Raw genomic sequence first — 25,530 nt, 5'->3', positions numbered from 1 at the left:
AGCCTGAACCTTTTTTTTTTTTTGAAAACCGTATTTTACCACTGTCTCACTGCCAAGAAAGTCCTTTTTTGCCCCCACAAGGACTATAGCTAAGTCACATATGCATAAAAACAATTTTAGGCAGTCAGTGTTTTTGTCCCAAAGCAGGAGGACCTCACAATTTTTCCAAACAAATTTCATATTGTTAGATTTTATACATTTTTTAGTTGTTAAAGCTTTTAGATTCTGATCTTGTAATCCAATATATTTACTCACTTTCTCTATCTCATGTAATCCATATTCTTGATAGACATATTTTCTTATAGCTTTATCCTAGTCATTGATAAATATGTTCACATTGGACAGGATCAAGGACAAAGGCCTGTGGTGTACCTCCTGAAAAAACCTTCCCCCAGGTCGACACATTTTCATTAAAGTTGCCATTGGGTGCAATCATTCATCCAGTTATGAAAACACCTACCAGAGCTATCCCTAAGCCCGAATTTCTCCATCTGGTCCACAAGTTAAAAAAGAACTTATTAAATGCCTTGCTAGAATCCAGATAGTCTATTTCTATCGCCCTGGTATACTGGTTTATTAATACTTGCAGAAAAGAATATATAAAAGTTGGGCTTAATAGCTTATTCTTGTTGAATTTATACTTTTTCCTAGAAAACACTTTTTAAAAATGCTCACAGAATAATTTCTTAACAATATAATCTAGATTATAATATAATCTCTTCCCACCAAGCAACATCAGTTTCATGGATCTGAAATTTGCAGACTTTGCCATTTTTTGAACATAAGATATTTCTCTCTTCCCCCATGCCTACTTCCTTTTTCTCTAAGATAATCAGCAAAACACTCAATAATCTTATTTAGAAAGTCTCTGGTAATAGTTCATAAAGGTCAACATGTTGGCAGTTAGACCAGTTAGGTACGTTTTTCTGAAGTGCTCAGATCCTGGACCTAACAAGGGCTCAAATTCTAGCTCCATACTTCCCTAGGTGCATGATTCTGGGCAAATTATTGAACCTTATAATAATGCTTACTTTATAGAGTTGCTGTGAGGATTAAATTAATGCTTATAAATATTTATTCTACAGCACTGTTTAGGTCCTCAATGAATGTTACCTATATTAAAATTCCTTTATTTTGTCTTTAAATTTTAGCATTTATTCTGACTTTTTTGAGTCCAGAGGCTTTGACCTTCTTTCATTCAACAAATATTTATTGAGTGATATCACACACACACACACACACACGGCATTAGGGATATAGAAGTGAACAAATCAGAGTTCCTGCACTCATGGAGTCTACATTCCAAAGAAGGAAAAAGAAAATACTTAAATACATAAAATAATGGCAGTGATTAGAAGAATGAAAAGTCTAAGAGTAAGAGAATGTCAGAAATAACCATATTAGAAAGCGTGGTCCGGATCCCCTCTGAGGAGGTAACGTGAGCGGAGATGTGAATGAAACAACAGGGAAGAAACATAAAAGAGTAAAGAAGCTTTGCTTTTTCTTTTTCATGAATGAATTCCATATCTTCAACTTCAAAAGGTGGGCCTATTCCTTTGTTGATCTTCCTCCTCATATCATGTTAACAAAAAGCATTTCTGGTTCTTTTTAGCATCTTTCACAAGCCCCAGCTCATTTTGTGCTTTAGTCAGTCTTACTGAGGTTATTTTAATAGGTCTATGCCTCCTTCATATGCCTGTGCTTGATTATGTGTCCCCTTTTACCATCTTTTTCACATGCTGTTTTAAATTCAGAGTCTGTCAGTAGGTCCCTGTGCAGCACACTGGTTTCTTTAGTTTCCTCCCCATTTTCTTGCTCATTAGAATCATTTGTGTTTGCATAGGCAGAACACTGCTTAAATCAAACTCTAAGATTGCATGGTTGCTTTTCCCCAAGGTTTCAATCATTTCCATTTTACCTACTGGTTTCTGTCAGAACTGGGTCCAGAGCAGGAGTTCCCCTTACTGCTTATTCTGCCTTCTGGGAAATGAAATTATCAGCAAGACTGGTCAAGAACTTGTCAGTGTTTTGCTTTCCGAGGAAAAAAAAAATGGCAGATATTTGGAGAAGAAAATCCCTAACATTAAGACATGCTGCTGCTCTACCAATTTTGTGGTGTGTGTTAGAAAAGCATCTTTCAAACTCTCCTCCTGGGCAAAAAGTCTGTAATGCAGTCATATAATGCTATGACTTCTCTTTGTCTTTCATTTAATAGCCATCTAGATTTTCCTCCAGTGTGCCTCCACCCACAGGCTCTTGAATTTGCATCTTGGTTCATAGCTTCTAACCACTCAGGACTATTCATCTCCCTTCCAATCAGTTTGGTCTAATCATAACTAAAAATAGATTGGATTAAAGATTAGATTGTTTATATAATTAAAATGTATGGCAAGAAACCCAAACAATAAGCAGTTAACAAGCAAAATGAAATAGTAGAAAGTTTTGGAATATAAGGTGGCTTCTTTTCTTGACCAAGCTTTTAGTTGTGTTTAAATGCACTTACTTTGTTACTGATTCACAACAATTTGCAGGCTGCATCCCACTGAAGATAGAGACTGAGTTTTGAGATACAGAGGACCAGAGTGGTGATCCTTATTCTGTCCATCACGAGATATGTGATAATACATCCTCTTCAACTATCTGATTGGAAGTTTCTCTCCTGTTACAAACTATTCCTATCTCTTACGGTTGTTGTGAGAACTGACATGGAAAGGTTTAACATCAGTGGTTGTTTTATATATTTTTTTTCTGTGTTTTTCTTCCTCAGATTATGAGTTCCTTGAGGGCAGACTCTATCTTTGTATCCCCAGAGTCTGACATAATAACCACACAGAATGCTTGTGGAATGAATTATTTACCAAGGTGAACAACAAGGAATGGTTCTCAGTGGTTCTGAATATGGCATTTGATAAGTCAATGTTTTTCCAGCTCTCCTCTTAAGAGAACAGCATTGAATTTTGTGGAGGTGCCAACAGTAGTGATGAGGGTGTAGCTGAGGGTGAACTCTTGACAGACTAACATGTTTCTCATTAATATATTGGGCTGTCTTGTAAGGATGTTTTTTGAGAAGGTTTCTCAGATGAAAGAAAGTTGAAACAACGCACATAGCTGGGCAGAACGTGGGCTTCTGAATCTCAAAGACACAGCTTATGATATTTTACTAGTAGGTACTTTAGAGAAGTTAACTCTTCTGTGCCACAATTTCATTTGTCATAGGGTTTATAGCATTTGACATTGGTTACAGACGGGCAAGAAAGGACCACATGCACACTTGCCATTTTCCAACATGTTTAGTTAAACAGACAGAACTTATTTGGATCGAGGTGGTGCTGTGTTTCAGAAGCAGGTGCATGCAGGCACAGCATCCCTCAGCATCCCTCCACTTTGCTTTCCTCTTCCTCCAGTTCCCTATGGGCTACACAGCTGCCAGGGACACTACTGTCAGAGTAGAAAAACCCAAGTTTTGAAACTTAAAGCTGTCATCTCTAGAAGAATTTAGACTCATGGCACAGGCACTTCCATGTAAGAGAATGTTTACAAACATCGAGCTCTCCCAGTTTGAGAACCAAACTAGCCCAAGTGAGACAGCTTCCTCTAGGAAGGGTGGGGAGGAGCAGGCAATATCAGAATCAGGGGTCCCGGAACAGTATACCTGTCTCCCTGGAGGTTTGTTTTGAAGTCTGAATAAAGTAGAGGTGACATTAAAATATTTAAAAATGTATAAATGGTTGGGTTTGGATACCAATAGATCAGAACAGATGCTGGTCATAAACAACCAGCAAGTCTTGCCAGAGCATTCCAGCTGAATGCCAGCTCTGAAATAAAGTAACATTAAAATGTCCTCAATATCTGACACATAGATAGTGCTTGATTAATGTTCATCTCCTTCCCTGAACCCTCCTTCCTCTTGAATAAAATCCAATTAAAAACAAACAAAAAGCTAAATCCAAGAAGATAAATTCCCAAATAATCTGAAAAGTCAAGTTTATTGTTTCATTAGTATAATATATTAATGAGGGGAAATTTTCTAACACCAAAATTCGTTCTGTAGTCTGTAGTAAAATGGATAAACTTAAAAAAAATTAATTGTAAACTATGTCCTGAACTAGAACCCAGCTGTTAACTAGTGTATTATCTTAATTATGCCCAGTGGGCCCATTGTCTTGCTCTACCAAGTTTATAATTTTCCACACCAGGAGGGGTTAATTCATTATTCAAATACTACAGTTGCTTTAAGGCAATGTTTCCCAGTGGTTGGTGGTGGAAACTGGGAACATTCTACTACAATCACTGGTCTTTCCACTCCCCCACCCCAAGTCCTTCCAGAGATTTTGATGTCCTCCCTCTTATTAAGACTCCTTTCCTAGAGTGGGAAGTGTGTGTAGGATTCCTTAGGTGACTCAGTTTAGAAAAAAGTTGAACTGCCCTTTGGGAAGTTTTATTGGGTAGTGATAACAGAGAAAAGAAGGCAGAGGCAAAGCTGGAACGTATCTACTACAGTAGTGGAGAATACAGGGTACAAGAAGGGGCGAGAAGTAGGGAAGGGATATGAAGACAAAAAACTGACCACCTTCACCATTTTGTAAGAATTCTTGCTAGTCTCATCATAAAGTAATGCTTTCTGCTGTGCTTTGGGGATCTTGTAACAGTCCTCATCTTTGTTTGGCTCTTAGAAAGCTTAGAGGCATATTCTGAGCTTAAAAGAAAACTTACAGCATGCATATAGGAATGCATTGCCTGTATTATCTTTTCCTGTCTTTATTTTACTTTTCTGTATTTCTCTTTGCCTCACCATTCATACTTACTCTTAGTTAGTTTTTAACTTCTTCTTGTTTGTAAAACTCCTTAAATAGTTTTTGGAATATGAAGAGTTGTGAATAAATAAATAAAAATTAGGGTTCCTGATAGATAATTGACTGCAATTGTGTTTACATCTTTCAGAGTATAATCAGTTTAACAAGTTTTCTTCTACGGTCCCTTCAAGGTCTGGGAGTAATGGATTTAAGGAAAAACTAACCATTTTTGATTAAAGAAGGATAAAATCATGAACTATTAATTTAACAGAGTGTGCATATCCCTCAAAATGCTAACTTGACATAAAACACTGAAAAATACCAACAACACTGGCATACAAGTAATGATAGAATATTTTATGTAGTCACTATAAAGCTATACTTTTCAAAATATACTTCTGAAGTTCTTCATCATAATACAATCCAGTGTGTAAGACAGAATGTTCAAACTTGTTCCATTATTAGTTAGCACACTTCTAGATATTTATGTGACAGGGCTTTGAAAAGTTGTTAACTATTTTGCTTGCACTGTTAATAACACCAAAATAATAGAAAATGTTTGAGGACTTATGCATCAGGTATATATGAGATCTGTTAAAGATCTTCTTTTTAACAGATTTTTTTTTCAAGGTAAAGGAGAAGAAAGGTTAACCTTCAATATAGTTTCCATTAAAAAAAAAAAGTTTGTGGCTTCTTTGAAAGGATGAGTTTAAGCACTTCACGGCGGTGCTTCAAAATCTTTTGCACAGCAAAGTGATTTCAAATGGTATGATTTAAAATGTGCAAAATTGCCAAATTTTAAGTAAGAAGTGAATATAAATGGTTTCAGCTAGGTATAGCCTCATGGGATGCTTATTAGGCATCAAGAAAAGAAATTCCAGTTCTCAAGGTATGTGCTCTAGGAACAAAAAATAATAGTAAAAATGCTTCATACTTTTTAGTGTGGATACAGACTAAGATAATTAACCAAATTAATTATCCAATTTGCTGAATTGAATACATACACACACACACACACACACACACACACACACCTCCCCCCCACACACATAATTTGCTATCTTTCATTTTGCAGGAAAAATGAAAAGGGAAGATGACAAAATTTGGGGGGAAAAACCTAAAACTATGATTACTAGAAGTTTAATTTAATTTTATTTTTTGCTCACTGCCTTGCTTAGAGTAAAAATGAAAATTTCTATTATGAATGGGATCCCCTCATATATGCCATCAATAGTTTCTAGGTTACACAGGAAATTATTCATGATGATTTTCTTTTAAATGGAGTCTTATCGCAACAATTGACAGTTATAATATTCTAATAAAGTTTTAATGTTGAAGAAGCCTTGTAATTAAAGCATAAAATAAAATAAGGAATAATGATAATAATACCCACTAAAAAACCATAACATAAGACAAATCTGGGATATTAAAAAAATCCTTCCAAATTTAGATTCAGTAGGTGTGCCAGTTTGAATGTATTATGTCTCCCAAATGCCATTATCTTTGATGTAATCTTGTGTGGGCATATGTTATCAGTGTTGATTAGATTGTAATTCTTAGAGTGTTTCTGTGGGAATGCCCCCACCCAACTGTAGGTGATAACTCTGATGAGATATTCCCATGGAGGCATGGCCCCACCCATTCAGGGTGGGCCTTGATCAGTGGAGCCATATAAATGAGCTGACATAACAGAAGGAACTCAGTGCAGCTGTGAGCAACATTTTGAAGAGGAGCTACAGCCAAGAGGGACACTTGAAGAAAGTACAGGAGCTACAGATGAGAGACATTTTGAAGACAGCCGTTGAAAGCAGACTCTTGCTCTGGAGAAGCTAAGAGTGACAACTAAGAGTGACATTTTTGAGGAACTGCAGCCTAGAAAGGAACGTCTTGGGAGAAAGCCATTTGAAACCAGAACTTTGGAACAGATGCCAGCCACATGCCTTCCCAGCTAACAGGTTTTCCGGACACCACTGGTGTCACCATCCAGTGAAGGTACCCAATTGCTGATGCGTTACCCTGGACACTTTATGGCCTTAAGACTGTAACTGTGTAACCAAATAAACCCCCTTTTATAAAAGCCAATCCTTCTCTGGTGTTTTGCATTCTGGCAGCATTGGGAAACTAGAACAGTAGGTAACCTAAATTCTAGTAAAATTTCCCCTTGACAAGCATAATCTTAAGAAAAACTATTCTTTAACATATCTAGAACCATCAATAACTTCTAGTAATTTTTAGTGAAGACGTAAATTGTTTGCCTTAAAAAGTTTTGTGTTTAGCTGTTTCTGCTATATTAAGATGTCTTAATTAACGAAATCCTTTAAACTATTTGTGTTTGATCCATAAAAGGATTCTTGCTTCTGCTTATTTGGTTGGTTGAAAAAAAGAGTAATTCCTTTCATTTTTCCTCCCTTGATGATCTATAATATTGGGATATTAAGTAATACAAAAATGATCAAAATCTTTATTTGTTTCTATCAGGGTGCCTTTCCATGTAAGGAAACTGAACAGGTCACAAAATGAAAAGCAATTGCAAGAACATGCATCAGTGAAAGAATGGTGGGAAGTGTGGCAAGCGGAAAGCAAGAGAGAAAACAAAAACAAAAACCAAAACTCACAATGTGAATCAAAGTAGAGAGGCAATTAAGCCAATTAGTAAAAAGTAAGAAGGCAGTATTACTTCAATATTGAGCTATGTGGTCAGTAAACAAATGAAATGGTATGCTTGCAAATACTTTAAACACAGTAAAACACCATTATTATCCAATACATTTCTTCATGTCTTATAGTATATATTCACAGCATAATTTACACATTTATTCAACATAAAAATTACTGATCACCGAGGCTCAAGAGCTAAAATGCTTATGGGGTAAAGAAGGAAAATTTAATGAGTGAAGAAGGGCAGTTGGGTGAAACATATAGTCCTCTTAATCCTTCCATTTGCCACTTTTGATAGAGGTATGGGTACAGACAGATTTCACTTTTCATTGATACTGCTATTAAAATAGAACACAAAATATTATCACAATTTGGGTGATTCATGACATAAGACATTTGCCTTGGTTTTAGGGAGGTAATAGGGAATGGTGGAGAACGTGATGAGTCAGAGTGCAGGTTTTCTCTGAAAGGGAAAACCTCTCCTGCAGAATGTTGCTATGAGGTAATATATACCAAATGTTGCCAGATCCTTTAATTTTCTTTTCAGAAGCTGAAAATCCATATTTTAATTGGAAACCTCATGATTTCAAAAATTTGACAAACAATAAATTAAAAAAAAACAAAAACAAAAACAAAACACTCTGTGACCCAAAATCTACGAGGCAAACAAACCACATTTGTTGGCTAGATTTTATATGCAGACTCACAGTCTCAGACCTTTATTCATGCTCTGCTAGAAGCTGGGCACACAAAATTTTGTGAGACTGTAAGGAGCTTACAGTCCAGTGGGACAGGACAAGTAAATGAATAAATACAGTGACGTTTGATGAGTGCTATGACAGAGAATCAACACTCTCAACACTGAAAAATTCCATGTTGTCAAAGAAAGGTAAAATGATATTTAGTATGCTTTTCTTAGATAGCAAATAGAATACTAATTTATTTGGAAAGCTTTTTTTTTTTTAAATCGGGACTATAAACAAAAAGAAATGGCATTTGAAGCATCAGCAGGAAATCAGAACATCCCCTTCCTTAATAATTTTGGTTAATTAATTTACTTTCTAAGATATTATTACTAAAATGTTGCTAGTGATTTGGCAGAAAAAAAAAAATTGGTTTAAAAAGGCTTTTTGGCACTTGCATGCAGGGTTCCAGGCCTTGACTGGTAAGTAGATCATTAATAAGTAGGGGACTTTTTACTATAATATTCAGTTCTTCAAAGATGTTTTGCCTTTGAACAAAACTGAAGTGCTAAGATGCAAAACATACCCTTGAAAAGCCACATGTAAGTCCTGCTTATTCTAAGTTATAGGGTTCCCTGGGTACATCTTAATCTTACATAGGTTGTTAGGACAGGAAGGTAGGAGGGAGAAAGGCTGTCCCAGGTGAAAAGGGATGGTCAGCCAAGTTTTCAACTTTTCTGAAATCACAAATTAAAATGCCATAATTTCCTGCTTTCCATTAGCTATTTCCCACCTCCCTAACACGTGCACACACTCACATACACACACAGTAAGATAAATGAATAGTACTCAGGAATTCCTTGGACTATTTGTCTATATTTGTGTTTTTCTACTTAAAAGCATACACACATATTGTTATTAATTTTTTGGAAACCACTCAAATTCTCATTGCAATCACTAATTTGTGCAGATATTTAAATAGTTACATATGGCCTACTAAAATTTAAATAAATTGAGTAAATACATCTATTAATAAATACATTGATATGCATATTTTTATATATACATTTGTGATAGGTACATTTGTAGATTACTAGTTTGAGGTGTACTAGTATCAGCAAAGCAGTACTACAGTGCTATATTGATTTGGTAATATAACATGTAGCCTTATTATTGCACTAAACATTATAATGGGATTCAGGATTATAGGATTCTAACTCATTTGTTCAACGAATATTTATCAATAGCCTACTATAGCTCAGGCTCTTTGCTAGATGTTGGGGAGGCCACTGTTCTTCACAGGCTTCTGAAAGTAGGTGAAGGTTTCAAAAATTACTGCAGTGTGATTTGTGTAAGCCATACTGAATAGTATAAGATGACTTTCTGTGTCATACAATGTTGGAGGTATCTTTGGAGCCATTTACATTTTTAGATGGAAGAATGTGGGCAGAGAGGGAAGTGATTCCAGATAGGAACTTCCAGAAATCTGATCTAGGCATCCAAAACTTTTTCAAGCGTATTGTCTCCCCAAAAGGTGATGAGGCCGCTTTGGTATATTAAGCACTTTTAAAAGTCGTATTGCTGAGGACTTCTCATACCAACTTACCAATGTTTGAGACTATTGTGTGCAATAAATATAAAATGACTGTGTTATAGCTGGGTTTATAGATGGCTGGGTAAGTGTGAGAAGGAATAGAGAAGATAGAGGCTCCAAAATTTTACTTAGTATCACAAATGAGATTGAGATTTTATTATGTGTAAAATTAGATTCTCTCTGATAAATTAAAGCTGAAAAGAATCTGTCAAAGGGATGGGTCACAAAATTGAAGTAAACTTAGAATGATCCCACCCAAACCTGATATAATGGGAAAAGGAATAGGACCAAAAAGGAAAACTGAATGGAGTTTCCAAAGAAAGAGAGTGGAAAGTAAAAATGACAGATGTATGTAAGCTATTAAGTTTGGCTCACTGTTCTAGGAATTGAGACACTTAAGTGAAAAATATTTCATTTTCCTGCATGTTTAAAAATAAAATTGATGAGGACCTGCCCTAGATTTATTCTATAACATCACAGAAGTTGGAGGATTACTTAAACATTTTCATCATTTCTATAGGTAAAAATGCATCATCGGGGGAAAAAAAAACAATAGTAAGATCTATTAGAAAGAAAATTTGGGGAAGTAATAGTCTGTAAGGAAATACAGACTACTAAAATTCCTGAATGCTATGCATTTTAAGCAAATTACAGAAATCTTTATATATGTCCTAACTAGTTTTGTGTTTTTGTTTATACTATTTTATGAATATTCTTACTTATTTTCCATGTGTATTTACCCTTTGTTTCCATAGATGATTTATTTCTCTGGGGAAGGAGTATGTTTACCTCTTTCTAGTGGCACCAAGAGCACTGAATTGAGGAAGGGAGGTTTTCTACGAGTGTTGAATAATTGCCTTTATTATCCTTATATTTTGAAAACTATGTCAGCCCACAATTTCAGTAAAAATACAAAATTAAAAATGAATATAAAAAATAATGTGCAAGCCTTTCTGACATTAAATCACCCTGTTGTGCTAAATGTAGTACAAAGGCCTTCTAACATGGGCCCTATGCAAACAGTGGGTGATCAAAGAACACATGGGCAGCAGCACCAAGTCACACTGGTGGTGTCAAGGACAATATATTCCAAAGTCTACTTTGTATTTCTTCTGTGATATTATGCCAGAACACAAATATATGGACACAGATATATACATATACATGTGCATATATATTTTTTACAGAATTTAAATAATTTATTCAAATAAATTATTTAAAAGATTTAAAAATTCCTTTGTCAAACAGATTAATGGAACCTTGTTATTCAAAAGATAAATCATTTTATATGAAGTGGCAAAGACTTCAAGGGCTAATAAAGGTTTTATGAGAGATCAACTTTTAATGAATACTTTTACATGTGTTTATTTTATATAGATATATAAATATGCACACATATACTTACAATGATATTATATTAACATTTTTCTGACTGATTTTTAAGGAAACAGCATTCACAGTATTTAAAATAAGGCATTTTTATAGATTTGATTTTTAGGAGCTGATGTAATTCACTGAGCAAAGTAGAAGATTTAAATAATCATACTATAAATGTTACTATTTGTGTGATGAGATAAAATATAGTATTTTTTTCTATTTTTAATTTATATGAATGCAGTAACCATTAGTCTTGAACAGTTTTACATAACGTAGTTTTCTAAGGTTTGAAATAATTCAGCACTCTAGTCTTTTTGTTATACAGGTCTTAATCAGAAAGACGCTTTGCCCTAGAAAATTATGGTGAACTAGTATTTGTATAAAAAGACCTTAAGACCCTGAAAAAAATTTTAAGGATTTTTATGAAGCTCTGTATACATTTTTCTGCTAAATTTTGGCATAGTTTCAATTTGAGACTACAGTGAAATTCAATTGGTTTATTTTATAATTAAAAACAAGGAAATCAAAGTAACAAAAATATATAATGTATAGCACTCATGTTTATAATAGAAACACCCATAAAGAAAGAAACATGTTCTAACTTTTCTCATTACCCCAAGGGAATTGCATCTTTAATCACACAAAGCACAACTGCTTTCTAATTTTGTTTAAAGTGTTTCAGTACTTACAAAAACCAGATCAGGTTATTGTAAATCTAGAGCAAATTAGAATCATTGGCCTCTGCTCAGCTGTATGTAAGGGTTCTATGTAAATCATAAATTTAATGGCATACTAAGACACACATCTGTTTCAGTTTTGTAGAAGTTAATAATCTAACTACAGAGTATTTAAACACTTCTTTCATTAACTGGAAAATTGAGGCAAAGATAGACTTCCCTCAGTCATAAGATGTTGTAATATTTTACCTCCATATTTTGATAAACTATTAATTTATATACATAGTTAAGCATACTTTTCTCAGTATTCATCCAGGATCTATTTCTGATGTTATATTCCTCCTGTATAGAAATATTCAATATAAACAAATCATATCAAATCTATACCTGCATAAAATGTTTTGGTGGTGTGTGTGTGTGTATATATATGTATGTATATATATATATATAAAATGTTTAAAATAATTTTGCGATAGGGCATTGGAAAGTAAATATTAAATAATTATATGAAAATGTCAAAATTTATTCTTTTGAATATTTTTCAGATTTCTTATTTGATTATCCATACGTATGATTTTAAATGATAAGTGAGAGTCTTCCTGGGATCCACGTTATTTAAAAATACTTCACATTCTTGGGTTTCTCTAAAATTTACATTTCATAGCGAGCCTTCTTACCCAAATTTTCTCTAATTTTATTTTGACAAAATATAAATAGTTTTTAATGTTATATCCATGACCTCTTTTTTGAAACATGCCACTTCACATATAGCAGTAGCTCAGTATTATAAGGAATTACTGTGTTTTGAGCATCATCAGATAATAAACAGGAAATTAGTTTTTCCTTCAGTGTATTCTACATTGTCTGAACAATAAAAAATATGTGGTTTGAATTTGGGCCATTAATTCAGGTAGTAAGGACACAGTGCTAATTAAGTTGGTGTCATAAATTACATCCCCATAAGGAAGGGGAGAACTCTTTTAAGGCACTAATTATTTATTTTGTAAATATGTGATTTTGTTAAACGGGACAAAAGAACAAGAATATGGACAGTTCAATGAAACACACCTCCATTACTAAAGCAAGACAATTCCAAGAATATATCACCTAAATGATGATTTAGCAAATATTTTTTAATGTAGAATGGCTGTAGGAATTATTTATATGTTTTTATCTTTAAGCTAAATCAGAAATTTTTTTCTCCTGACTTTTTTTCATGGAATATCACTCAACAAAACCTTATCATTATCAAATCATTTATATCTGAGATATAAATGACATTTTAATATAATTCTAAATTTGGATGCTAATTTTAAAGAAAACTGATTCTTTTCTAATGCACTTTCACTAACCACAAAAACATATGCCTTTTACATTATTGTTTGGTCTAGGACCTAAGTGACTGATTTCATAGTGACCTTAATAATACATTGTAAAGAGTTGGTATAAGTTGAAAACCTAATTAAAAGATTAAATTTTTTCTTGAAAATAGAGATGAAACCAGTCTGTTATCTTAAAAAAGAAACTATATGATGAGAGCTAGGTTTAGAAGACAATGTTTCACTTTGCAAATTGCCATTCTAGTTTCCACCTACTCACACAAATTTATTTTCACTGACATATGCACAACAAATAAAAGCCTTAAAAAAAACAGCAAATAAGTGGGGTAAAGAAAATCACAATCATATTAAATAGGGATTTAAAAAAGGAAAAATGGTAGTAACTATAAGATCAGAAGGATCAACAAAATTCAGGGTCAAACATCTTATGTTACACAATTTTAGAGTATAAAATATTTTCAGAAATGAAAAATTTTGTGTTTGAAAAATACTAACACCATATATTAAAAATATTTTACATTACATAATTAAGAAAAATTCAATGTATTCTAAAGTGAAAATATATGAGCTATATAATTGTATCTTTGATTCACTTTCTAAAATGCAGAGGGCATTTGTGAATTTGTTTCCTGCCTCTTAAAAGCCTTTTGCAAGTTTTGCCTTACTACAAGGAGTAATCCAAGACATATTCCCAAAGGTACTACAATTTCAATTTGGACTATTCTGTAGAATTTCTATTTGGTTACCTTCAAGAGTTAAGATTTGATAGCGTGCAGCTGCCTCTACTATTATCCATTACTGTGCTTCTGTTTGAACCCAAGCAATGCACGATGCTTTACCAAGAATGGCCCATTCGAATGCTCCTATTCAAAACAAAGCAATTTAAATTTAGTTTACTCTTAGTTTATCTTCAACAATTTTAAAGAATTTTAAAGAAGTTTCATCTTCATTGATGCCAAAGATGTAAGTCTGCATATATTAAAACGGGATGGGGAACATTTGGTTATTAGTATTCCTGATGAGGAAAATAATTATAATAAGACGTTATAGACAGCTTTGTATAAAATTAGTATTCTTAGTTAGACTTTTTGGTTTGGCAGAAGTAATAATAAAATAAGGTCTATAATACCCAATTATAGAAAATCTTTAAGGTGCAGGGATTAATGAGAGTAATGGGAGCAATCAATGGGAAAGAGTAACTGAGTGGTGTAAGACTTAGTGAAACAATGATTGATGGAGATATCTTTTTTTTTCTAATTTGCTTGCCTTTGAGTATCATAATGGTAATGGCATGAAAATTATGCAATCCTTTACACATAGTTTTATGTATATAATATATATATATATATAACTGAGTATTTATATATACAAATACTCAGAAGTACACAGCTACAGTCATGGTATCAGCTGTATAGATGGATATTTTTTAAAGTATCAATTACAAAATGATAGGTATTTCATTATACATGTAATTATATGCCTCTAAATAATATCATTAAGCACAATACATCATAATCATATTTATACTATGCTTTAAACTGTCATTACTTTTGGAGACTGCATCTCTACATTTTGCATGGGGTTTACCATCTTGGACAAAATTCATTCAGCCTAGAGACAGCCAGGAGAATAGTTAAAAACTTGTTGGCTTTGCCAAATGCTTTCATATGTTTCTGCTCTCATGGAAAATGAGTTTTGATTTCTTTTTAGCCCACATGAATGGCCAAGCTAAGATGAAAAGCAAAACTAGTAATTTTCAACCAGTTCTAGTTGTTTGGTATTCACATATTGCTTTTATCTGCTCTAGAGCTTTAAAATAGTTTATTCTCTAGAATAGGAAAACTAGTTTCAGCACCAAGGATCATCAAACAGTGATGAAGAAGAAAAGAGAAATGATTAAGTTTAGGATGAAATATAGTTAATTTTATTTCTATTTCTGTATTAGAAACTAGACTAGTTTCATGTGGTATTTTGTTTTACTTTAGAATTCAAAGAGCTCTAGTCACAGGCAAAACTACACTCCTCATAATGAATACAACTTCCTTGGTTGGGCAGCTCAAACAACACAGCAATTTTTGGGCATTGTCAAGTCCCAGATTTTGCGCCCCCTTGTAGCCCCTTTTAGAATTGGTTTAGCTTTAGAATTGGTTTTCCAGAGTGGGGCAGTGAAGAAGCTATTGACTGTGTTCTATTGGCTTTCACTACACACAATATTTTACAACCATATCAGTTTTCATTCTTCTTCAGATTCTTTATTACCCAAACTATTGTTACTTATATGTGTATTTTGACAAGTACCCTATCACTTACCTCTAAACAATATGCTTGGATGGTAAACAGCTTTAAAAATTAGCTTAATTTCTGTATCAGAAATATGTGAACCCATTGAATAAAATAATGTTTAGTTTCTTAAAGTTGCTTAAATTAAAAACATGAGTTTCTACAGTTGGAAAAAACATGCATGGCTAAAATGTTTGAAGCCCATCAATCTTTCTAACCACGTAAGCTAATGAGTTCCTTCTGTTTTCCTTGAATGAAATCACCATGAGTGGTTAGATGTTGATTTAACATAAAACAAATGGAAATGGGTGTTTCCTTAGCTCTTTGTAGAATTTATTTTTAAAAACAATTAGCAAGTATTATGAATAAGTCAATGATGTTGCCATTACTTAAATAATAATATAGATTAAGTAGTTAAATTGATCGGATTGTAGGGAATGCATAACACACTCCAACCCCTTAACTTGTTAACATCTGCAGATATTATTAAGCTTCTCGTTTTATTTTTCCTCCAAGAACACATGTATTGTTATAAATTATGTTTTGAATTGTCATGAAGTGTTAAGCAAATTATGTTTTCTGGATGTGGATATACTCTGCAGTGTGTGTCACTTGAGTGTTCCTTTGTAATGGCAGGTTTGTGACTAACAGCTTAATCCTGAATATATAAATGCAATTGAAAGCCCCAGTTCAATTCTTCTTTGTGTATATGTGTTATTATGTCTAAAGTGTGGGGAAAGATTAAAAAATTCTTTAGTGTTCAAAACATTATCAAAGAGAAGAAATACTTTTAGCTTTAATTTTTGGAACATACTATGCTTCTTATATTCTTAGATGAAAGTGCTGAATCCTTTGAATGAGACTGCATACACATGCTATTGAATTAAAATTAAAAACGTACATGAGGCATTTTCTACTCCCTATAGTTTTAACTCTCTTTTGACAACTCTTTCCCTTTTCCATGCATCCTCCTCTTGTGGTATAGTCAAGAGTGGAGAATGACTCACTGTTTCCTGAGCATCAAAGGATGTCAGGCCTATAAAAGGTAAACAGTAGGTGATTCCAAAGATTATTTCTGTGAGAGTTAAATAAATAAGTAAATGAGCCAACATATGGCTAGTCTAATTCAGGCAAAAGTTCCTATTGATTACTTACTAAGCTCACTAAATAAAAACTTTAGCCCAAGTCTTGCCTCCCAAAAGAAAACAGGATTAGACTGATCTGTGCACTCATAGGGACTTCTTGTGAATCATGCCCAGTTGGCTGAAAACCTTTCAAGGATGAACAAAATAAAGGGCTAACATTTTTGGTAAAGGCAAATTATGATTTGTTTCACATATTAATTTTGATTTACATTCCTGAATAAAATAATTTTAAATTCCAAAGGAGACTACAATATATAAATGATCTCTGAGGATTGAGAATTCTATAATTTTGCCATCTTTCCAACTACTTTAAGTAGCCTGATTTAATTTGCCTCAGTAGATCTGTTGTATGTATAGGTTTTGACAGATGTAAAAACTTAGGTAAGTTATAAGGCTTCACACCAGCTCTGCATATGTGTATTTTTTTCTAGACTAGATTATATGCTGCATCAATATTTGTATTATATTTTCTAAGAAATTCCAAGTATAAGTTGTTGTGTAGTTTAAAGCCTAAATATTCTAAGTTACTCCTCTTTATCTTTTGTAATGGTGAGAATATTAAAACATCAGTACATCAAGTAGAAAGAAATTTGATTATCAGATTGTTTTAATCTGTGAATTATAATGAAGCAACCAAAAAAAGCATGCTTCACTTATTTTCACATATGTATCTTTAAATTATGATTTTTTCAAGAGGAGAAACAAACTTGACCAATAGTTGGATTTAGTTTAGTACTACAGTATCTGGCTTTGTGCCAAAATACTAACATATTTAGAATCTTCACGTCTTTTGAACAATCTGATGTTGACATTTTACTAACATTGCTGTTTGAAACGATTTTTGAAGTATGATGACGGCAATACGCCCGCAGCTAAAAAACGACGTATTTCTGAAAGTGAAGAAGCTCAAATTTCATCCTGTTATCTAGAGGTTTTACATTTTGGTGAATCAGTTTTTCTTGAAAACCAGTGCAAACATGCTTCTTTAAACGACGCTGCATTCATTAATAAAATCAATGAGTTAGGAATATATCAGAAAACTTCGTCACTTTCAGTTCAGAAATTTTGTAATTAAGAAGTAATCCAGGTTGATTTAACTCGTATGCACGAGGACACTTAACTGGCTTTTAAACGTTATTCGAGCATGATTTGCCCTGTCGAAGTCTGTCTTCTTAAACCTAGCTGTCTGCTGACTACCAACAGAGAGGGGCAAGGAAGTGTGTTCCGAGGACAAGAGCAAAAGCAGTTTCAATGTAAGGAAATGAGGGAAACAGACCTAAGAGCACGATGAATGCACTTGCAAGTAAAGAGCCTTGTAGTCTCCTTTCCTTCCTTTGCTTATCCTGGTGAGTTTAATCAAAAACAAAACACTCGTGAAATATAGTCAAAGTTTAGCTAGCTCTAGGTAACTACAAAGAAGAAGTCATCGCAATTAAAAAAAAAAAAAAAAGTAACTTTCATTAACATGCGGGCCGGAAATCTCAGGTATCAAAGACGCATTAACCCTGGAGCGTCCCCCCCGTGCGTCGCAGCCTGACGGAGGCAGCCGCAGCGAACAGACGTTCTTTTTCCCTCCTAACAGTCACACAAAAGGAGGGCTGCGGAAACTAAAAGTTTCGGGGCCTCCGGCTTGGTGCGTGGAGAAAAGGGAAAACCTGGAGACGGGGTGGGTAAAAGACGCATCCTAGGCGCCTCTTCGAAGTCCAGGCAAGGAGAAAGCTCCCTGGCCCGGAGGAAGGGGTGGGGGATGTGGGGGCAGCTCAAGCCTTTGGTCAGCCCACTGCGACCCGCCTCAGAGGTTGGAGCGCTGCATTCCACAGCGTTCTCCCAAATACCCTTCACCCCATTCCAAAAATAAAATAAATATTTTAAAAGTACGTGTGTGTGGACAGGATGGAGAGCGCGAGCCGGTGGAGCGCGCGGAGGACGGAGCGCGCAGTAAGTGGAGTTTGGGGGTTGGGGGCTGGACGGGTGTGTTGAAAGGGGGAGAAGGAAGGATGGATGCGGAGTCCCCGGACCAGGTGGTGGGGAGGTCGCAAGCCGCGAGGGAAGAAGAGGGGGTGCGAGCCGGAGCAGGCCGCCTCTCCAGCGCGTTCCGCGGCCGTGCGCGCGCGTCCCTCGCCGCCGCCGCCACCGCCGCCGTGGTCAGGACAGCCCTGAGGCCGCCCCACCGGCGGATCTGGGCCGGAGCCTGGGCCGGCCAGTCCTTGAGTGGCTAATCGGCCACCTACACCGCCGCTCGAACGGCTTCAGTCCGTAAGTGTCCCCTTTCGCTCCCCCTGCTAGAGTGCACCGGCGCCGCAGCTGCTGAAATGGAGTGGAAAATGGCCATTGGGCGGCAATGAGTTATAGATTATCTGCTCCACGTTTTGTACTTAGCTGCCTGTAATCTTCTTTTGAGTTTGCCTGAGCCCCTTGCTGGAAAAATCAGGAGGGGGAGATTTGTTCTTTGCCGCTGTACACGCTAATATGTTTATATGATTAGCCGAACTCCGAGAGCGGGGGTGTGGGGGTAGGTGAGGATTTGAGGAGGAGGAGGCTGGAGGTGACTCCAGTTCAGACCTCGTCGAGAGTCTGTGTCAGGACTTCGCACTCCCCCGTCTCTCCCTCTCCCCTCTCTCTCCCTCTCTCTCTCTCTCTAGCTCTCTCTCTCTCTCACTCTCTCTGCTCACACACGCACGCAGAGGTGCCGGAGCGAAATCGGGAGCGTGCCGGAGCGAAATCGGGAGCTTACCGGAGAATTCCTTGGAATTGTTGGGGGGCATCTCCTCTCCGCTGCTGTGCGTGGTGTGGCTCTTCCCTTCTCCTCTTTGCTTATCCAAGCCTGAGTCCTCGCCTTCAGCCTTTCGTGGGGGCAGCGGCCACCGCTCAGCCTCAGCCCAGAGATCCGAAATGTGAGGAGGGGCCGCTGCTGTCTCCTGCCCCAGGCCGCAGGGTCGGCTTGAGGGATGGTCGGCGCGGACCGCGGGCTGAGGGGCTTCGCCTGACAAACTGAGTTGGCCTCGCGCCGCGGCGTCTGGTGGTCCCCCCCACCTCACCCCCAGCCCTCCACCCCGTGGCCGCCGCTCTGAGGGGACTCCCAAGTCTGCGCACCTCTGCCGGGCTCTTTTGCCTTCAACACCCCTTTTGCTCTGAATTTTGAATTTTTTTTTAAGGGAGCGTGTGGCCTGGGGGTGTGTGCGTGTTTGTGAAAGACCCCTCTCGCGGAGCGGACTGTGGGAAACTGCGGGAAAATGTTGACTTAACCCCAGGAGCCGCCCGGCGCTGGCTGCTTGGCTGGCTGGAGGCGGCGGCGGCAGCGGCCGAGCAGGAAGACGGGCCGAGCAGCGGCGCCGTGTCCCGCCGGCGAGCCGCGGCGTTGCCTCCCGGGCGGACTCGGCGGCCGGCGCCCCGGACGGGCTCTGCTCGCCGCGCGCTCCCGGCCGGCCTCGGCCTTCGCTGGCTGGGGTTGCTGCTGCCCTCTGCGCCTCTCCCCGCGCAGCCCCCGCGTCAGACGGCCCTCCCCGGGGCGCGCTCGCCGACCGAGGTAAGAGCCGCCGGAGCGAACAATGTGCCTCTGTGCCGGGCTTCGGAGACCTGTTTGCTTTGCGCCTCCTGCCTGGGGGTGGATGCTGGAGGTGGAAAGGCACGGGTTAGTTCGGGCTTGACTATTTGTTTATATTCGTCCCGGCCAAGGGGGAGACCCCACGCTCGCTGGAGCTGCTCGCCCCCTCCCCTTCTCCTCCCTCCTCCTCTTCTCAGAAATCGATAGGAACAACTCTCAGTCCCGTCCAGCTACGTCTTCTTTTCTCGTGGAGCCTATCGTAATGCTCAAGGCCATCTAGTTGCTGGGGCGGCGGCGGGGGTGGGGAGTGGCGCGGTAGCATTGGGTTGTGCATTTTTTTGATTTCCTAAATGCTTGGGGTGGGTCGGAAGGTGCTGCTCGCCCTTTCACAGCTGGGCTGGGGAGGAGTGTGAGGCGCATTCTCGGCGGGGCTGCTCGGGTTGCTCCGGGTGGAGGCCCGGCGGGAGCGCGCCCCTGCTGTCCTCCCACCCCCTGCCGCTGGGCTTGTCCCGGTCAGTAAGTGGAGCGCGGAGGGAGAGCGCTGCAAGCTAGTTGAGGGGAAGTGGACGGTGGGGGAGGACTCGGATGAGTTGTTGGCGGGTTGTTGTTTCTTCTTTTCCGTGATTAGGTGGTGTGGGGAGGCGAGGATGACAGAAGAGCGCAGCCACACGATTAGGGGCGGCGGGCTGCCGTTGCCCTGGCGGCCCCGAGGGGCAGGAGGGTGGCGCGGCTGCGAATCCGGCGGGCAGCCAGGAGGGCAGAGAACCTCCCGGACCCGCAGTGAGAGGGCAGCAGCGGGCCGCGTTGGGCCTGCGGGTGAAGTTACGGGTGTGAGCTTCTGGTTTGCTGTAGGGCTTGAGAGCCCACTGGGAGCCTGGTTTGTAGGATAAGGTTGCGGGGGTGGGGAGGGGCGCGAGGATATCTAACGGAGCGTCATCTCCTTTATATTGGCTGGAGCGGACCCTTTGGCGTAGGTGCGAGGGCGAGCGAAATGGAGCGCTCAGACAGTTCGGAGAGAGAGGCACGCTTACAGGACTCCTTCGCTTGGAACCAGTAAAGTTTGATCCTTTCGTGGAACTACGGGGTTTGTGTTAGAAGTCGCTGGAAGCTTTACTTAGTACTAAAGGAGCATATCCCTTTCATTTTATTAAACATTTATTTTATTTTATTTTTTATTCTCTGTTCACTCTGTCCTCTAAAAGCATAGTTGGAGGGATAAATCCTGCGGTGTCTGTTTTCTTTCTTGGTGTTCTAGGGATTCCCCCCCCCCTTCTTTCTATACCCCTTTTCTGGCCCCCTCATACCGTTCTTCTGATGCAAACTGTTGTCTCAGATTCAGACCGAGAAAAATGTTTCCTCCTGTTTCTTGAAAGGTGCCAGGCTGCTTAGCAGCTTCTCCAAGCAGCTTGGGAGCGTCTGAGCCGCAGCCACCAACCATATGGTTCCCGTTACAAAGGCCAGCCAGGTTCTAAGGCACTCTCCTCCCCACCCCGCCACCAATTCTTAGATTTTGTTCTGCATTTTTGCAGTATGTGTACTTCTGTCTTCCCTTTCCATAGGCCGTAGAATTTAACGGACGTAGTTGGTTCATTCATTTCCTGTGTTTATCTCTGGAAGGGGCCCCACCGAGTGTGCTCTTTGCTCACCTCGAGTTGCACAATGAAGTCACATCCGTTTGTTAAATAATTATCTGTTGGGATATCTCTTACTAAATCGGTTTTGATTCTGGGCGAGATCCTTAGAAGATAGAGCTAATGAGGTAGTATACGTTCATAGCAGAAAAATAGAATAGCTTTGCTGTGTCTTTGGCAGGCTACATTTCAAGTTGTGATAGGACCTTTTTGACCTAGGTGAAGGTAACTTTGTAACTTTAAACTTAGTATCCGTGTAATACTTAAAACCCTTGATAGAAAGTCTACTTCTATTCAGGTGTGTTAAGGACTTTTTACAGTCCCATCCTCCACCTTCCAATAAATATATGCATGATAGAAAGAATACTGCAGAACAGATGCTCTGTTGTTTAATTTCTTCAGACATTCCGATTCTTTCCTTTTGTTGCTTGCCTCTAAAAGAGGTGCCATTTCACATCATTCTGCACAAATTGTTTGAATTAATGCAAGTGTGAATTCTTACCGTTTGAAGGGGACTATTAGCATATCAAAGGTTTCTTAGCTTCAGCGCAATTGAGAAAACTTCAGCCTGTCTTCCATTGCTTCCAAGCAGAGGGCCCAAAGGGCAATGAGAATTATAAAGGGTAAAAATAGGGAGGTGGATTCAGGCTGTTTCTGAACTTTTACTGTTTTGTAATTATGTGAGTGAAAAACATTGTCTATTGCTGTGGAGCCCTTGCAAATGGCAAGACAATTATTTTCTATTGATAAATGGTTTGTTCCTAGAAAAAGGGTGACCTTTTATGATGGTCACTGTTGCCTCTCTTTTGGGGTCACTTCAGTGGAAGTGTTAGAAAGTCCTTCTAACTTCATAATTTTCTAGGGCCTACACTGTTGTTGTATTAGTAAAATGAAAAAGAAAGACTTTTAATTAACCCATAAAACAATTGAAATCTTGTGATAAAAGGACACTCATTTCTATACCTAGGGAGATTTATTTTTAATTTAATGCTAAATTAATAGGAAAAAAGTCAGTGGAAGATGTGCAAATAAAAAACTCAACATCAACTCTGTTAATGTAATTTTTATTGCAAATGTAAATTTGAAAAAAGATTTCTAAGTGATAAAGACCCCAATTTTTATTAATACTATTTAAATGCAGATAATTCTGTTTAAATATCTATTGTCTTATTTAAAAATCTTCATATTTTAGCAAACACAGTAGACTCTAGGATTAAGTTTAAAATTGGTTTATTTTTCTTTATAGCTTATTTGCTCTTGCTTTTCTACATTTGCAGAGAGATATGTTCTTTGTATTTCTTTTAACAACTCTGTCCATGTATGAAGGAACAAGTAAGAACAAGTACTTGGGTCATTTGGGTCATTTTATGGAGAGCAGATGGGTCAAGGGAAAAGAACTTTTGTCTTTAACTTATGGGAAAGAACTAGTTTTGTTTAAGCTTAAGATTTATAAAACCTAGTTCTAACATGAAAATTAAATTCAAGGAAGGATTTGGAAATTTGTAAGTCTTTATGTTTTATAGTTTTGCCTTTGTTGATTGGTTGCTTTTGAATGTGAATTGATATCCCTTCATTAGTGGATGTATTTGTACTGATGTTCAGAAGAACTCCTTGTTTTTATTTTAGAGTGAAAATGAGCTCTGTAGTGTAACAGTTTTATAGAAAAATATCATTAATTGCCTAACATTTTAAATCTTTTGTTTAATAGGGTGATAATTTTTTTTATTCAGCTTGAGTTGAGGTTCTTTAGTGCTATTCAAATTGTGTATCATTACCCCCAAATCATTTTATGATAGTTTATTTATCTCATCCCTAGAGTTGTCTTAGAAGTACTTTCATGTTTTTTTTTTTTTTAAATAAGCCCACATTGATGTAATTACTATTATTGCACTTAAGTTGCTGTTAACTAGTCTGCTTTGAATGCAGAGTGTAACAAAAGCACATTATCCTTTGAGCTATTAGTGATAATTTAAAAATTGTCTTGAAAACGTTTCTCTTCATTTTATATGTTGGTGATCCTGAATTTAGCAAATCACCAAAGGTGTAAAGTGCAGTGAAAAGAAGAGTTTTCAACATTTAGATGACAAAATTGGATTAGAGAAAAATTAATGTGGTATAGAAGCACTTCAGCTGCCATTTTCAGTCACTATGGGTTACTCTGTGTTGGCAACAGAAAATGAATTTAGAAATTCAGGTTGCTCTGGGAGCAGATAGTTGGGGAAATCAGAATATTGAATCATATGGGTAGAACAAACCGATTACTTCAGGTTTTGACTTGAGAATTTCCAATAAATATAATTTTTCCAGGCATCTGACTCTGCTCTGTTAATGGACTAACATCAAAGCAAACAAAACTTCCAAATGTTGTAAAAACTAATATAAATATACAGATCTCGCATGCAGTACTACAAGTCTTAATTTAAGACAAGCAGTTGGAGTTTTTATTGCTGCAGTTTTCACAATGAACAAAAATGTTAACACTAGGCTTTTGGGTGTTTCCATTCTTCAAATGAGCGAGAGGAGAGCTTTAAAACCAAGGTTGACTTAGGGTTAGATCCTTATTTGTACATTATGGAAGCATTGTGTGTTTTATTAAAGATCTTAAAATAGCATTGATGCTTAAGTAATACAGAAATATGTGAACTAAGATTACTGTGTCAGGAAGGTCAAGAGGTAAATAAAATCTCCAAACCATAGTAATAAAATATTGTTCTGTTTTCTATCAAAATATTTATATGACCAACTTTTGGAATAAATATTCAAATAACACTTAGCTTCTTGATAGGTCAGCACTGAAGGAAGAGAGCTTATAGTTTGTTTCAAGGTATGGGCTAAACATATTTGTATCTAAGAGAAATCTCCGTTTTCATTTTAACATGGTCCGAACCTCTTGCCTAATTGCTGATATGTGAAGCACGCTCATTAAGTGTACTTAGATCAGGAATGAAATATAGTTTTGGAAACAGAAGAATTATATAAGGTTGCTGTTTTTATAAAAAAGTTTCCAAAAGACTGTAGCACTTTTGCCTATGATGTTTCATTGTATCAGATTTTGAGTCTTGAAGGGAGGAGCACACATTTGGCATCCATCTGCTTTTCTACAGAAAAGGTTCTTGTAAAACTAAAGTAGAATTATTTTATTCAAGTTAAGTTTTAGAAATAAAATCCATAATTATTTTTAAAAGTTCATCAAATTATTTGCAAAAATGCCTAGCTTGCAGATTTATGATTCTGACAGTGTTAAAAATGAGAACATTACCTAAATAGATAACCGTTTTCTACTTATTTTCCAGAAAGATGAAGCCATATCAGAAGACATATTAAATTACAGGTTAGCTAATGTCTGTCTTACCTTACACTACTTACTCTGTAGCCCCACCCAAATAATCATCTCTCCAAACAATTCTTAAAAGATTGAAGGTTGAAAGGTTGAAAAGTATTTAATCATTTAGATTTCTGTAATTGTGTCAGAAAAATATATTGACTTTTCTCAAAAGTTTTTTTGCCACTCGAGATGCTCTGAAATATCGATCAAGTAGTGATTGTTATTGTTTTTAATACTTTTAAGAAAAAGCTTAAGGAAATGGTTTGTTGAGCATAGAGATACATAGTTAATTATTGGATTTAGGGAATTAGAATCCCTAAGTGTGATAACTTTTAAAGGAGCTGTTAGTCCTAAATTTTATTTGGTATGGTATTTTGAATTTAGTATAGGTTTGAAGTTTATGTTTTAAACTTTGAAAATCCATTAATGCTATTTTGATGTAAGTAGATATTTTTTAGTGTTGTATCATAAGCACAGATCCTG

At 37.1% G+C, this 25,530-nt stretch overlaps 1 protein-coding gene across 30 annotated transcripts in view; it reads left to right on the top strand.

The window, feature by feature from the left end:
* The window catches only part of ADGRL2 (adhesion G protein-coupled receptor L2), a 502,012-nt gene that overhangs the window by 285,789 nt on the left and 190,693 nt on the right, over positions 1 to 25,530 (top strand). For 26 of the 30 annotated variants that reach the window (XM_037826807.1, XM_037826801.1, XM_037826804.1 and 23 more), the window contains exon 1: positions 19,218 to 20,073. The exons of 1 other annotated variant lie outside the window; for it this stretch is intronic. The gene's annotated coding sequence lies outside the window, so the exon portion shown is untranslated. Of the gene's footprint in view, positions 1 to 18,117; positions 18,214 to 19,217; positions 20,074 to 20,159; positions 20,179 to 23,146; positions 23,225 to 25,015; positions 25,054 to 25,530 lie in introns of those variants that run through there. 3 more of the 30 variants (XM_037826793.1, XM_037826795.1, XM_037826796.1) reach the window with 3 other exon arrangements.

This window comes from Choloepus didactylus, chromosome 2 (assembly GCF_015220235.1).
Source record: "Choloepus didactylus isolate mChoDid1 chromosome 2, mChoDid1.pri, whole genome shotgun sequence".
In the NCBI taxonomy this organism is placed as follows: domain Eukaryota; kingdom Metazoa; phylum Chordata; class Mammalia; order Pilosa; family Megalonychidae; genus Choloepus; species Choloepus didactylus.
Note: the sequence above shows the minus strand (reverse complement) of the source record. Positions and strands in the feature narration are given on the sequence as shown.